The sequence below is a fragment of the Callithrix jacchus genome, chromosome 17 (genome assembly GCF_049354715.1).
Source record: "Callithrix jacchus isolate 240 chromosome 17, calJac240_pri, whole genome shotgun sequence".
In the NCBI taxonomy this organism is placed as follows: domain Eukaryota; kingdom Metazoa; phylum Chordata; class Mammalia; order Primates; family Cebidae; genus Callithrix; species Callithrix jacchus.
In genome coordinates this window covers 57,170,081-57,186,662 of record NC_133518.1, presented here as the reverse complement: position 1 = coordinate 57,186,662, position 16,582 = coordinate 57,170,081, and the positions used below count along the sequence as shown (strand labels likewise).

Sequence of the window (16,582 nt, the reverse complement as noted above, 5' to 3'; positions counted from 1 at the left end):
GGTGGCTCACACCTGTAATCCCAGCACTTTGGGAGGCCAAGGCGGGTGGATCATGACGTCAAGAGATAGAGACCATCCTGGTCAACATGGTGAAACCCTGTCTCTACTAAAAATACAAAAAATTAGCTGGGCATGGTGGCGCATGCCTATAATCCTAGCTACTCAGTAGGCTGGGGCAGGAGAATTGCCTGAACCCAGGAGACAGAGGTTGTGGTGAGCTGAGATCGCGCCACTGCACTCCAGCCTGGGTAACAAGAGCGAAATTCCGTCTCAAAAAAAAAAAAAAAAAAAAAAAAATAGCATGGGGGATTACGATACTATCTAAAAAGGTAAATATCTCCTATACAAAAATTATATTGAGAAATGATAATTGTGGACATTTTTTAAGACGAGAAATAGAGAAAACTAACACATGATATTTTGATGAGAGAAAAAAATGTTTATGGCATTTGAAGGAAAATATGTCAGAAATAATTTAAATAGGTTTCAATGCCCATCAAAAATACCAAAATACCAGAAGAAGAGTTTGTAGGCAAATGTAACCTTGAGAGGTATAAATTAGTAAAAAAGAAAAAATTTTCTGTAAGACAAATTCAAATGTGTCAGGATGAAATAAATGCTAGGCAGTCCATGCTTCATAAAATTGAGCTTTGGACTTCTGAAAGTATGAGATGCACAAAAAATTATGATATTTGTGGTATACTCCATGGTAACTACAAGGAGTCTGAAATTATAAAAAAAAAAAAAAGGCTACGAGACTACAATTCTGAAATATATATATACACATATATATGTATATATGTTTTTAAGTTTGATGGATCAAGTCAAACAAACATATGCTATTGGTTTTCACTTATTTTAGGTTCTAAATACTTAACCCTTGGCAAAAGCAGTTGCAAGATCTATACTAGTGGTTCTCCAGAGTGACAAGAAATCACTCTGGGACTTGCTAAAAATAAACCATCTGTACTTATACCCAGAGATTCTGATTCAATAGATCTTGAACAGAACCAGGAAATTTGTACTTTCTCAAAATATGCTAGGTTATTCTGACTTAGACAGTCCAAGGTCACACCTTGGGAAACAGTTATCTGGACCGGACAGAATCGAATTCCACTTATGTATCAAAATACATAAATGTTATTTAAAAGTTTTAAAATAAAACATAAGGTCCACCAAGCCACTTTGCTAAAGACAAAGAACACTCAACCATACCATTTGCTTTTGTCCCCAAGGAAAATGCATGTAAGTTTATTATTTGTGTGTGTGAATGTGTGCATCAACATCCTGTGATGATGACCTTGATGTGGTTGGCAGCTGTGCCTCAGGCGTGAAAGCGTGAGGGTCTCGAGTTTGCTAGCAGGCCCAGGAAGGTGGCTCCAGACAAAAGCAACATCTTCTTTCATTGTGTATTGTTCATTCCAAAAAATGCATAAAACCGATCACGTGAATTTCCTGATGCAAGGAAAATCTGTATTTTCTTTCTAATAGAGTATATTTAGGAAAATTAAGGAAAACTTTGGTTCATTATAAAGTGTTTACTTTCAGCAAAAGAGGTAATGTTCAAACATTTAGTTTTCAAAAACAGCAGAGGAATGCACATTTTGTGTTTAAGGATTTCTCAATAATTCAGATGTGAAATGGGATATCAATTTTCCAAACTTGGCATCTCAATTTTGCTTATTTTTCTCTGAGTGAAAATGGCATATCTGAAATGTCATTGCATTTAACAACGGCAAGTGTTTCAAATGTTCTCTCTTGCATCCCTGCTTTGTAGACTCTGTTTTCCCTGACTGAAATGGCTTCCCTATACCTTCTTCACCTAACAAAATACTGCTTTCCCTAGACACTCAACTCAGACTCCATCTCCTCCAGAGGCTTTTCTCTGAAATGCCCCTCTCCCAACTGCCTCACCCCCTGATATCATAAGATATTTTCTTTCATTGATTTATTCATTAAAAATACAACTCCGCCACTTAATTAGCATGGCTTTCTTGAGTACAATTTTCCATTTGTTTTTACTGTCCAAAACTTATTTTTAAGTACAGATTGCTTATTTGTTTTGTATTCTTTTCTCTGCCTGCAAGTTGGGCTGTGTAATGCCAAGCAAACTGTGATTAAGAAAATTAGTTTTGCTTTTAATCAATTAAATTAAAAAGGTGGCACATGAAACTCATAGCTCCTTAAAATAATGACTAAATAAGGAAGAGGTAGTTTAATATTTAGCACAGTGAGAAAATAGTCAAAAGGTAATAAAAACAGATATTTTTAAATAGATAAAAGTGACAAATCTATATAATGTATAGGGTTTATTCCAATAACCTCCAAAATTAATATCTTATGAAAGAGTGAGTGCAAATCACTGCACTTCATTCAGTGCAATCAGACTGAACCTACCATCTGCCTGTAAAGCTATCATTGCACAGGCTTTATACCCTTGGCAAACAAATATTGTTCAGGTAGGAAGATGAACACATAGGGAAGGGCAAAACATGTACATATTTCAAATGGAAAACTACTTATTGAACTCAGAAAGCATAAAGACTTCAAATAGTTTTTCCCTACATTCACTCAAAAATCTATCACTTTATATCATCTTAGAAATCAAGAAGCTTTATGATTTCAAATATAGTCCAGGTTGAGATGTGAGTAAAGATGTATTTATCTTTTCAGAAGTCTAATACCTGGTTTGTTTATATATATATATATATAATTTCTTTTTAAAAAGAGGAGGACCTACATTTTGGTTTCTGAGATAGGCATGAACAAATATATTGATATAAATTATTCCAAAAGAAGTAGATATTGATGTAAAAAGAACTTCTCTTCCAGTCTCTAATGCCATTGCAAAAGGTTAGATGACAATGATGCTTCTGGACCACAAGAATTACCTCTTAAAAGATTTCCCCCATCCAGTCCTGTCTTCTTTCTTTTCATCTTTCATGGTATTAACAAAATCATTTTCCTGAAAACTTTTCATCCTGGACAGACGGGGTGGCTCACACCCTTAATCCCAGTACTTTAGGAGGCCAAGACAAGAGGATTTCTTGAGGCCAGGAGTTTGAGATCAGCCTGAGAAACATAGCAAGATCCCGTATCTACAAAAATACAATGAAAAATAATAAATCGGTGAGGTGTGGTGGGATGCACTTGCAGTCTCAGTTACTCGGGAGGCTGAGTCAGAAGGACTGCTTGAGGTCTGGAATTCGAGACCAGCCTGGTTAACATAGCAAGACACCATCTCTATCTAAAACAGAAAAACACAAATTTAATCCCTTTTCAGCTACCTACTGTGTATATAATAAAATCCAAACACCTTAAGAAAGTATACAGAATGAGGAGCCCCAACTTGCTGTTCAGATCACCTCTCTCTCCCACCTTTTTCTGTGTACCTCAGAAGAAAACACTTTAGTGTTTGAGATGTTCATGATATTCCACTTGATTGAAATCTCTATGCCTGTGTTGTCTATCCAGCGATTAACATGGAACCTGACACATACTAGACAGCAATCCGCAGATTTCAGATTCAAGATGGTTGGTTAAAACATTTAACAATTACTCTCCCTTTCCAAATCACAGGAAAAAAATGAAGGTAAAAATATGTTCATAGAAGCACTAAGGAATCTGTGACCAAATATGTGTTCGAGAAAAAGCTCTTGCAAATTTTGATGGTTTTCAATTTTTAAGAAAAATCTGGGGTTTTTTTTGTATGGACACAATAATGAATAGATTAGCAACCTCAAAGATCAAGCAAACAATTGTCCTAGAATGCATTAAGAAGGGTAAAGGTGTAGAAAGTGTGAAGAAGCAGAAAAAATAAAGTATAGATTTAAAAAGTTTCAATTTCTACTTAATAGAGACTCTATAAAGACAGAATTAATAAGGAACAAGACTTGAATAATGAAAGAATAATTAACAAATTTACCTGAGCTAGAAAAAACTGATGCAGATCTTTAAAAGGACCATCAACTGCCAAACAGGAACGTTCATAACCTGGAAAAAATGTAGAACCTCAAAAATAAAGAAAAATTCACAAAACCTTTACAGAAATATAAAAAGAGTTTTTGGCTTCAAAAGCATGAAATTAGAATGAGAATACAAAAGAATCACCTGCAAATCTGGATGTTAGAAGACAATGAAAAAATGTCTTCTTGGGTTCTTTCTAAGATTAAATTATTTTGAACCTAGAATTCTATGTCCAGCAAAATTATCAATCATGTATAAGAGTAAAAGGAAAACATTCATGGCCATAAAAAACTCTGACAGTTTAAAATCCACAAACTTTTTACATAAGAATTACTTAATTCAGTACTCAAATGAAGCAAAATATATACATGTATATACATGTATATACACATGCAATAAAGAAAAAAGCATAGGATAAAAAAGTAGAAAAAACAAAGTCATTAAACTCTTGATTCAATTTAGATTATCATTATTTATTAAGTAACAGACATTTAAGGCAATTGTATAATTCTTATTCTCTAGAAATAATGTTTTTAAATAGCAAATATATACACATAAAATAAGACAGTATTATATTGCATATTCCTTTATACCAGTATACTGGTAAACCTAGAAATCAAGATTTCAGAATACTGGATTCTAGGTTACAATGGGTCCTTAATCTTAGATGTTAAAATAAATTATGTATTTCCACTCACCTCTAACTGAAATTTAGCATGGCCTTCAATTATGAATCTAGGTAACGAACATAGAGATATTAGCAATATTTGTGACAATAATCAGTACAAATCACAGAAATGTTGACTGATGCTCCTCAACATATGATAGGGTTACATTCTGATAAACCCATCATAAGTTAAAAATACCTTAAAGTCGAAAATGCATTTAATAATCCCAAGCAATTGAACATCATAGCAAGGCCCCATATCTACAAAAATACAATGAAAAATAATAAATCATAGCTTAGACTGTCTTAAATGCGCTCAGAACACTTACATTAGCTTACAGCTGATCAAAATCCTTTAATACAAGGCTTATTTTATAACTAAATGTTGATTATCTCATGAAGTTTATTGAATACTGTATTGAAAGTGAAAAACAATGATTTTATGGATACTTTAAGTACAGTTTCTATTGAATGCATATTGTTTTCACACCATTGTAAAGTCGAAAAATCTTAAGTTGAACTATCATAAATCGGGGACCATCTATCTGCCTGTCGCTTTTCAGTTGATGCATCTATGTGAAACTATCATTTATGACAGTCATTAGATCAGCCTATAGATTGCACATAATCTCCAAGTTTCTGTCTACAGATTCTCCTGTAAATGAGCTGACCACCCACCAGGCAAATGTGCCTCCTTATCTATGTTCTCATATTGGTGACCCAGCCTCTATTTTGCTCTCTAAAATTTTTATCTACCTATATTCATCAATACATGAAAGAGGGTGAGGTTTTTTTCATTACTTATTAAAGCTTTGCAGAAGAGGGCAGTTGAAATGAGAATTTTTAACTCTCCATAAGGCAGTACAGTATTTTATAATATAGATGACTGTTGAGCTAAAAGTATTAGCCTTGGAAATTCAAACAAATCCCAATTGAGATAACTGTTGAAGTATTATTTAAAATTACTTCTTATTATTCGCAGGTTGTGTGGTGATACAGGCCATACGTGTTGCAAGTTGTATGGGTAGTAGTTTCTTTTCTTTATTTGGCTTGCTCTTCAATTCCCTTTCCATACACTGTGTTATGAGGCAAAGGAGGCAAGCACACAGAATACATTATTCAAGCAGGTTTTGTGCGTTTTTATTCCATAAAATTACTGAGCATATTGAGATAGCATTGTGAGAAAACCATAAATGTAAACAGAACACACACACACACACACACACACACACACACATTTTTGTAGGAAGGCACGGTAAATCATGTGACTCCACTCCCAAGTAGGATTTTAAAAAATGATTCTAAGAAGAGGTCTTTATCAACTTCATCAGCTTCATCAATTGCCAAAGAGTTCCATAGGGAAGAAACAAATCCCTAATCTAGATGAAGGACAAAACAGATGTTTTCTGAAGATAAAAACTAACAAAACGAACTTAGGAAGTAGAGGAAAATTGAAATAGACCAATAATTACAGGAGAAACTGAAGAAGATAATCTTTAGTTGACATACACACAGCCACACGCGCGCGCGCGTACACACACACACACACACACACACACACTAATATCACCCTTACTAATACCCAAAGACTTGTACCAAAATGCTGCTATCAGACTTTCAAGGAACAGATTTCTTTGAGCACCGAGTAAAAGGAAAAAGCCAAGAAACTGAATGAAGTTTCCCAAGTCATTCTACAAGTCAAGCAGAATTAAACCCTGATATCAAAACTAAAAAAAGCATGTCTACATAGGAAAACTGTTAAAATAATATTACATAAAAATATATACAAAATTTCTAAATGAGATAACAGCAAAGCAAATACATTTCTTCCATGTAAAAAGAAGGAAGAAAGAGAAAAGATATACAGTTGATAAGGTTTATAAGTTAGTATGTGGAAGTCGAGACTTCAATTTTTTCTATATTATGAGACATTGTCAACCTCTGAAAGGGAAAGTTGAAGGAGATTCATGGAAATCTGATTTTTGAGGGGAGTGGAGACCATTAGAAATAATAGTGGCAGACAGTGGGAGGGTGAGCTAACCAGAGAAAATAGCAGGATTGCCACGTAGTATTTAGTGTCTTAAAAGGTGGGACAGGCCAGGCACAGTGGCTCACGCTTGTAATCCCAGCACTCTGTGAGGCTGAGACAGGAGCATCAGGAGCTCAAAACATAGAGACCATCCTGGCCAACATGGTGAAACCCTGTCTCTACTAAAAATACAAAAATTAGCTGGGTGTAGTGGCACATACCTGTAGTCCCAGCTACTCGGAAGGCTGAGGCAAGAGAATGGCTTGAACCCAGGAGGTAGAGATTGAAGGAAACCGAGATCGAGCCACTGCACTCCAGCCAGGCAACAGAGCAAGACTCTGTCTGGAAAAAAACAAAAAAGGTGGGACATAACTGCCCTATGGCAGGATTTTCTTCAACAGTGCTTGTCTGCTTGGTTACACAGGGCATTGAGAGTTGTGGTTTTGCAGATGAGGTAAAAAAAGAGAGCATCGAATGAAATAACAACTATATAAGCTGGAAAAGGAAAGAAGTGAAAAGCAGAGAAGAAATGAAGAAAAAGGTCAATAATCTATGAATCCTGCTGTTGGAACAGAATGGTGAGAGTAGTTGCTAAGTATGATAAGCTGCTGATAAGAGTAATCAGAGTAGTTGGTAAGAAAGGGTATTACATAATTATATTGTGGAACACTATGTAGCAATTTAAAGAATGAAGATTTATATGCACTAACATGTAAAATTCTCCAAGATATACTGTTGAATAAAAAACCAAATTAGAAGTTAGCGTGTGTGTGTATGTGTGTGTCCCCTACCGAACTATGCAATTGGAAGGAAAAGGGCTTGCAATTTTTATTTTACTTTCCTATGGTTTGATATTTTTACACCTACTATGCTTTTAATTTTAAGAATATTTTAAAAAGCTACTTTCATGTTAGAAAAATGGTATTCATAATTCCTTTATGTAGAGATTCTACTGATAACATTGTATTTGTTTTTATCCAGTGTTTTTTGATGCAATTTTTTTTTACAAAAGGGAATCACATTGTGCATACTGTTTTTAATCAGCTTTTTAACCATTTCCATAGCATTAAATATTTCTCTAGTATCATTTTTAATGGCTGAATAGAGCCTGGTTGTTAAATATTTATGCTCCATCCAGTTCTTATTTCTACCAAAAACACTTACATAAAAATCTTGTAGCTATAATTTTGCAAACATCTATGACTATTTTCTTAGCATGAATCCCCTAAAGTAAAAATGCTAGTTTAAAGGTTTTTATGCAAAATTCAGAGGCATTCAACAGATAGGGCCAAACTGCCTTCCAGAAAGATTTAAAAATTCACACTCTCACCAACAGCATACAACAGTGGCTCCTTCCTTGCCATTTTGCCAACACTGAGAATATGATTTCTTTAAAATGTTGAAAATCTGGTTTTTAGTATCAGGTCACCAAAACTAGACTTATCTTTGAAGATAAGCATTTTTACAATTGTAACTCTATATTAAATTATATTTGCAAACTCAAATACTATAGTGATTACCTCAGAGCAGTCAGTTTGATTCTGTGGGATGAAGAAATCAGGAAAATATTAGTGTACCTATTGCAGACCTATTGCAAAGCTTCCGTTCTTTGCCAAGCAGTTGCACTAAAAGATTGAGGACTGGGTTTTCAAAGTCTCATTCTAGCCTCCAATGAGTATAATTATTGAAATTTAAATATAGCTTTAAAAACTGCGCATTGGACCTTTGTGCCATTGAAGAAGGTCAAGTTCAAGCCCCTTATTTAAAAAGACCTCTCCCTAAGAGATCACAAAAGGAAGCCTATTAACATTACATTTTTCCTTTTTTTCTTCTTTGTTCATTTTAAAACACAGCTAATACTGACTGAAAACTAAAATTGTAGAAAACAATCATGGCTTATACTTGGTTGATGCAGCATCAGAATTGAGTGTGCTGCCACTGAACTAACTGGACATGATTATTAGTGGAAATCTTTGTTGAATTATCCATCTAAACAAAGCCTCACTGTTTTGCTTTCTAAACACTACTAGAAAGGACCATTAAATATTGCCATCTTAAGCATTTTGGGCAATTCAAAGTTTGTTATGGCTAAAGTTTGATTACTAAACATTCTGTTATTCCTATAAAGGACACTGGTAAGTTTTCAAATAGAAATGCTGTTTGAAATGTTTTACCATTAAACTTCAAGACTATGAAATGGTCTAATTTTAAAAAATTATTTCTTTTGGAGAAACAAAAAAATATTTGCTTGCTATTGCTACAGTTATGCTGTATATATGCAAATGAAATAATAATCTACTGAGAAAAAGATGAAGATGATGGTTGCAAATGGTTTTACTGTGTGAACACAGCCATACTCTTCAAATTAATTATGACAGTGTTAACTTTTATTGTTCATTCTTATGTAAAAATTTCAAAAATGCTACAATGCTGAAAAAAGAGTAGCTGAGGGAGATCAAAGAGAATCAAAAACAATTGAAACCTCTGGTGTCTTAGCAGTTATCAAAGAAAATCACACATCTCTCAAGACATTCGATACTTATTTATTTCAGTAAAAACACACAGCTGAAGCCAAAAAAAGAAAAAAGATACCACAGTAAAATGCTATTTTTGCTCTGTAATTTCACCCAGGATCTTTTCAAATGTGTAAAGACCTGCTTATCTTACTTAAAAAATTATTACAGAACCCTAAAACTAAACTTTACTTTTTCTATTAATTATTTTTTTCATTATCAAGCTCCAATTATAAAAGGTCCATGTTAGCCATGTCTATTTCATTTTATTTCCAGCACAACTTTTTGTAATATAACAGCTTTGTCAAAATATTAAGTTGGTAGCTTCAGCTGAGTTACCAGGTAAGAGTGATGTGATGCCATGCAATAAAGAAGGTGCGGGACCATACGGAAATTTACCAAAGGGGATGTGCTAAAGCCTGGTTACAAATTTCCTGGAACCCCTCACCCACCTCAAGGATGTAAGTGTCACATTTGAGAGATGAAAGAGGAATTTCAGAGGAGGATCACTTTGAAAAGGACTGCTCTTGAGTCCATTTCCCAAGGGGGAGAGAGGACACTGCTGCCTCCTTACCCAAATCTAATGAAAGGCAGTTTGTGGCGGGGTGCAGTGGCTCACGCCTGTAATCCCAGCACTTTGGGAGGTCAAGGCGGGCAAATCACAAGGTCAGGAGTTCCAAGACCAGCCTGACCAACATGGCGAAACCACGTCTCTACCAAAAATACAAAATTAGCCAGGCGTGGCAGTGCATGCCTGTAATCCCAGCTATTTGGGAGGCTGAGGCAGGAGAATCACTTGAAGCAGGAGGTTGAGGTTGCAGTGAGCCATCTGAGATCCCTGCACCACTGAACTCCAGCCTGGGCAACAAGAGTGAAACTCAGAAAGGAAGGAAGAGAGGAAGGGAGGAAGGGAGGAAGGGAGGGAGGGAGGGAAGGAAGGGAAAAGCAGTTTGTTAGGGACCTTAAGCTACTGCTTGGCATATGTTCCTTGAAGTTGGGGGACTCCAGGGACCTGTGCTTGACTTTTCTAGGGGGAGTTAAAGGAGCCTGGGCAGCATAAAGGAAGAGGCATGGCTGGCCTGGGAGGTAATTGCACTTTCCACTGACAACAGATCAAATGTTCATGAACCCTAGAGTAAGAGAGTCAGATTGGAGCAATTTAAAGTTCTTCCCAAAGGATTTCTGAGAGAGTCTGTGCGGAGCAGACTGTAGAAAACCAGGGCTGAGAGAGAGTGGCTGCCAAAGGAGACACTACCCCATCAAGGGAGCTTCAGAGAGGCCCAACAGAGAAAACACTGAACAATCTCCCAAAGTGTCTGTGAGAGAAAGTACCATTTTTAAATGCCTGCCAGGTATAGAGAGGGTATCGCCATCTTAAAATGAACCCAGTTACGTGGGTTTTCTGCTTCCCTTATGCCTCTCCGCTCTAAGCTCTAGTGGGTTATGAATGGTCATAACAAGTCACAGAGTGAAGAGTGGGAAAAGAAAGAAGAGTTAATTTTAAATCATTTCATTAATATCCAAAGTGGAGTCTCTGATTTCTGAGATGAGACTGTGGCTAGAAGTGACCAGAGGGTTTTGTTATACAAAAAAGGACAGAAGAGTCAACAGGCCTTCTCTAGTTTTTAACTAGGGACAAGGAAAGCTACCATTTTTAAAGGGAGTGTGGAGAATAAAATTCTTTATTAGAATTATGCATTAGTCTGTTTTCACGCTGCTGATAAAGACATACCTGAGAGTGGGCAATTTACCAAAGAAAGAGGCTTAATGGACTTACAGTTCCACATGGCTGGTGAGGCTTCACAATCATGGTGGAAAGAGCAAGTCACATCTTACATGGATGGCAGCAGGCAAAGGGAGAGCTTGTTCAGAGAAACTCCCATTTTTAAACCATCAGATATCAAGACCAACCTGACCAACATGGTGAAACCCCATCTCTACTTAAAAAAAAAACAAAATTATCTGGGTGTGATGGTGGGTGCCTGTAATCCTAGCTACTCAGGAGGCTGAGGCAGGAGAATGGATTGGACTCAAGAGGCAGAGTTTGCAGTGAGCCGAGACCACAGCCACTGCACTCCACTGCACTCCAGCCTGGATGACAGGAGACTGTCTCAAAAAAACAAACAAACAAACGAAAAACCCCACAACAATCAGATCTCATGAGACCCACTCACCATCATGAGAACAACACAGCAAAGACTGGCACCCATGATTCAGTCATCTCCCACTGGGTCTCTCCCACATGTGGGAACTATGAGAGCTTCGAGATGAGATTTGGGTGGGGATACAGAGCCAAACCATATCAAATTACATCCCAGGAGTCCTAAATGCTCCCTTGCTTTGTTGAAACCACTTTCTCAATACCAATAGTTTTTAAAAGGCAATGTAACAATGTGAGAAAATGAGTGGATTTGTAATCACGAGATCTAAAATTGAATTCTGGGTTCACACCTAAAGAGCTAAGTGGCCTTGACCAAGTTATGAAACTCTCTGAACATCAGTTTTTTCATCCATAAATGTAAAAGATTGTAATAGTTAATTCCTACTTTTTTTTTCCCTCTTCTTAGTATTTTTCTTGGTTGAGTACTCCAGAGATTGTATCTAAGGGAAGGATTCTAGTGCAAACCTGCGGGTTGATTCCAGAAAACCTAGTAGAGAAGCAGGAATACATGACCTGAAATGAAATTAATAAAGAGTGTGCTATGAAGCCAGTTACCACTGGGCAACAGAAGCTCAGTCGTAGTGGGGAACTCAGGGAGAGATGGTGTAGACAAGCACTGTGCAATAGAAACACAATGCAAGCCAAATTGGTAGTTTAGAATTTTCTAGTAGCCATATTTAAAAAGTAGAGAAGCTGGGTGCAGTGGCTCACACCTGTAACACCAGCACTTTGGGAAGCCGAGGCAAGTGGATCACATGAGGTCAAGAGTTCATGACCAGCCTGGTCAATACACAGAAACCCGTCTCTACTAAAAATACAAAAATTAAGCCAAGTGTGGTAGTACATGTCTGTAATCCCAGCCATTTGAGAGGCTGAGGCAGGAGAATCACTTGAACCCGGGAGGTGGAGGTTTCAGTGAGCTGAGATTGTGCCACTGTACTCCAGCCTGGGTGACAGAACGAGACCATGTCTCACAAAATAAATTAAATAAATAAATAGTAAAGAGAAACAAATAAAATTAATTTGAATACCCTATTTTATATAACACATTAAATCTAATGTATCACATTTCAACATGTAATCAATGCAAAAAGTATTCATAAAATTAAAAAATAAATTTTTTTGACTAAGACTTTAAAATCATGTGTATATTTTATACTTACAGTGCAACTTGATATGAACACTCAATTTTCATCTTGATTTGTATTCAGGTTTCATAAAACTTACAATTGAAAAAATAGTTCACACAGCCAAGTTTTTATCAAACCTGCTTAAAATGCGTTCAGTAGCTGAAACAAGTACCATTTTAATATTTTAAATTAATTAGAATCAAAAATACATAAAATACCATTTATCAGTCACATGGTAGTGGCTACTGTATTGGACAGCACAGATGTAGAGAGTGTTTTGGAATTATTCCACCTGAGGGGCAAAGATATTGGGGCATTCATCCACCTCTGGACCATGCTTGGCTAGTGGCTGTTTCTGGGGCTGTTAGTAGCTGTGCACACGACCAAGCTTCCTTACCACCAGAACAAAGCTTCATGCAGATGGGTGCAGCGGTTCACATAAGATGCCTTTTTTATGTAGAGGTGAATGCCCAAGGGATGTGGGCAGAGCACTGTCAGCTTCTGCTGCGTTATATAACCTCCATTTTGTAATATATTGTCATTTTTCTAAAGTCTCTTTTCTTTGATTTCTTAGAAGCATGGAACAAATCAATTTTTTCTTTCATATATCTCTCACAGTTCAATCCTTCCACTGCCATTGATGGTTTACTGTATTTCAGTGGCCCTGCCTTACGTAGCATGGTAGCTGCATTCGCAGCAATTTCCTTAAAGCTTATGTCCAGTAAATCTGTCATGCCACCAGATTTGGGGGCTGTCAGTATGTATTATGTGGCCACACCGACTCTAGTCTCTAGAACCAAATCTGATTTTAAGCAGAAAAAATAAGCTCCAGCTTAATATTGTAGGACTTGACACTTAAGTATCTCAACACTTAGTTCCACTCAGAGCTCAATTCTCACACTCTTGTACCCATGAGACCCATTCAAATGTAGAGACCGCTGTTTGCTTGTTTGATTTCTCTAGTCTCTTTTCCTGGTCCTAGCCTCATTAATGACTCTGTTTCCTAACTGCAGGAAGAATTCCAGCCAGCCAACTTCCCTGGTCATTGTGTATCTGCTTGCCCCATGGGCTTCTAGACACCTTGTGTCTTTGCCCCTCTCTGCTTGATCTCTCAGTGCTCCTTAGTCTGTGTTACCCACTGCTTTCTGGGTTGCATAAGGCTAAATCCCCTGGATACCATGTTCTGTCTGCCAGACTGAACTTCTTCCCTTCTTCTCTTCCCTGATCTATGCCACCTAACTTAGAAGGCCTTATTCCAGGTCTCTGTCTCTATCACCCTGTCCCAAACCCACTGCACTTAACCAGGCCACATAATAAATATCACAACCCCAAATAAGAGAGCTTCTACATTCAAACTTAAATTAATGTATGTAAGTTATGATCACTCTTCTTTCTTTTTTTTTTGAGACGGAGTTTCACTCTTGTTACCCAGGCTGGAGTACAATGGCACGATCTTGGCTCACCACAACCTCCGCCTCCTGGGTTCAGGCAATTCTCCTGCCTCAGCCTCCTGAGTAGCTGGGATTACAGGCACGCACCACCATGCCCAGCTAATTTCTTGTATTTTTAGTAGAGACGGGGTTTCACCATGTTGACCAGGATGGTCTCAATCTCTTGACCTCGTGATCTACCCGCCTTGGCCTCCAAAGTGCTGGGATTACAGGCTTGAGCCACTGCGCCCGGCCTCACTCTTCTATCTTTCTAACCCATCTGCACTATGAAGTCATATTCATTTCTTAAAATCCTATACTTGACATGAAAAATTTGCAGTGTAGAACAAAGACTGGCAAACTTCAACTGGAAATGGCCAGAAGGTGCATATTTTAGCCATTGTACACTGCATGTTTTCTATTGCAGCTATTCAACTCTGTTATAGCATGGAAGCAGCTATAGACAATATATAAATACATGGGCATGTATAGTGAGTATATATATATATAAATATAGTATGGTCACATACAAATATAGGTATGTGTGTCTGTATATATATATATATATATACTCACTATATAATGTATATATACAGACACACATACCTATATTTGTATGTGACCATAAAGTAGATAAAATGTAAATATTGCTTCTCCTTCTCTTCTATTCTTGTAGAATTGCTGTTACAAAAATATTAAACCTTCTCCTTCTAGCCTTCATGACTCAAATTCTCTTCCAAATTTTTTTCTCTGTACTTCTTTGATCTTTATTCTGGATGTTTTCCTCAGATCTGTTTTCTAGCATCTAATTCTTGCTCTCAATTGTGTCTAATCTCATGTGTAACACTTCCATTGAGGTTTTAATATCCACGGCTACATGGGTTATTTCTAAAATTCCATTTTTCCAAAATCTTCCTTTAGTTTCACACTGTCATTTTTTCCTTAAATGAATTAAACATATTTGTTTCATACTATATTTTAGATTTTTAAATTATCTTTAGTTTTTAGAGTGTTAATTTTCTGGGTTCATTGCTGATGAGGATTTGTTTCCTTGTTTCATAATTTTTGAGAGCAAACTGACATTTAATGGCTTTTTATCTGAGAGACTCTCATGCTCAAGTTTATGAAAACATCTTTCAAAGTGTTTTTCATTTGCCCCTGCCAAGCTCATAGGAGTGTTACCTATTTCATAACCATTTCTACATTCATTTCTTAGCTCCTATGCCATATAGGTAGTATGAATTTGGGTCCCACAACTACAAAGAGTGCAGGTTTGAGTTTGATAAATTATAAGTGACTATTTTCCTATTCCTGGCCCCCAGCATGAGGTACACTTCTTTGACATCTCTCAGGCCAATGATTGGTGTTTTCTAGACCCTGTGTTGTTGAGGATGCAGGGTTCAGCTCTGGTTCCTTCAGTTCCAGGCCTGAAGCTTTCTTTTCTGTCCCAGCAATAACATTACAACTTTAGTTCTGCCTTCCCGCCCAGGGTTTCGAATGTCTACAGACCATTGTTTTCTGTGCTGACACCTGGGAATTTTCCTTGTTTGAGTTTACCTATAAAGTTCATCATTTTAAAAACTATTTTATCTAGTATTTCTGTATTTAGAGGGCAAAAGGAGACTTGCCATTCACTTCTATCTGACAAATTAAAGACTCAGTGGCTTTTATTTTCAAGGTGACAAGATAAACCCATGTGAGGACTAAGGGGGTGAAGATTTTAAATGTGGATGGGAAGAAGGCAAAGATTCTAAAAGGGCAGAAAAATAAGATTCCATCAGAGAGACAGAAGATTGAGAGGTCTCTGTAGATAGATGATTTGTTTGTATGTTTAGCTTTTTATTTTGAAATAATTTTACATTTACAGAAGATTTGCAAAGATAGCACAGAGCTTCCATATACCCTTCACTCAGCTTCTAATATTAGCATCTTACAGGACCAGGGTACAATAATCAAAAGTAAGAAATTAACATTGGTACAAGATCATTACTTAAATTACAGACTTTAATCAGATTTTGCCAGTTTCCCAGGAATGTCCTCTTTCTGTTCTTAGGTCCAGTCAGGGATTCCACATTGTATTTAATTCTTCATCACCTTAATCTCTTCCAATCTGGGACAATTCCTCTTTTATCATTGTCTTTCATGATACTTTTGACAAATAGCTGTCAAGTGTTTTGTAAAATACTCCTCAATTTGCATTTGTTTGGTTTTTTTCTCATGATCAGATTGAGGCTATACATTCATGGGAAAGATACCACAGTGGTGAGGTGCCCTCTCCGTGCATCGCATTCACATTACCCGTTGTCAGTATGTGTTATTACTGGTGATGCTGACCTTCACTATTTCGCTAATGTGGTATCTACCATGGTTTTTAATTACTGTAAAGATTTTTTTTTTCTTGAAGACTATAATTAATTGGGGAGAGAGACTTTCATGCTATCAAATAATGATTTTCTTTTTTCTTTTTTTTTTCTTTTTGAGACACAGTCTTGCTCTGTCACCTAGGCTGGAGTACAGTAGCACAATCTCTGCTCACTGCAACCTCCCCCTCCCAGGTTCAAGCAATTCTCCTGCCTCAGCCTCCCAAGTAGCTGGTATTATAGGCTCATGCCACCACACCCAGCTAATTTTTGTATTTGTAGTAGAGACAGGGTTTCACCCTGTTGGCCAGGCTGCTCTTGAACTC

General features: G+C 36.8%; 1 protein-coding gene across 7 annotated transcripts in view; it reads right to left on the bottom strand.

Moving 5' to 3' along the window:
• Positions 1–845: 845 nt before the first annotated feature.
• The window catches only part of LOC103788868 (uncharacterized), a 43,602-nt gene continuing 27,865 nt past the window's right edge, over positions 846–16,582 (bottom strand). For 2 of the 7 annotated variants that reach the window (XM_078354386.1, XM_078354383.1), the window contains 3 exons: positions 4,665–4,701; positions 3,926–3,993; positions 1,519–3,098 (listed from right to left, as the gene is read on the bottom strand). The gene's annotated coding sequence lies outside the window, so the exon portion shown is untranslated. The other 5 variants (XM_078354385.1, XM_078354387.1, XM_078354384.1 and 2 more) reach the window with 5 other exon arrangements.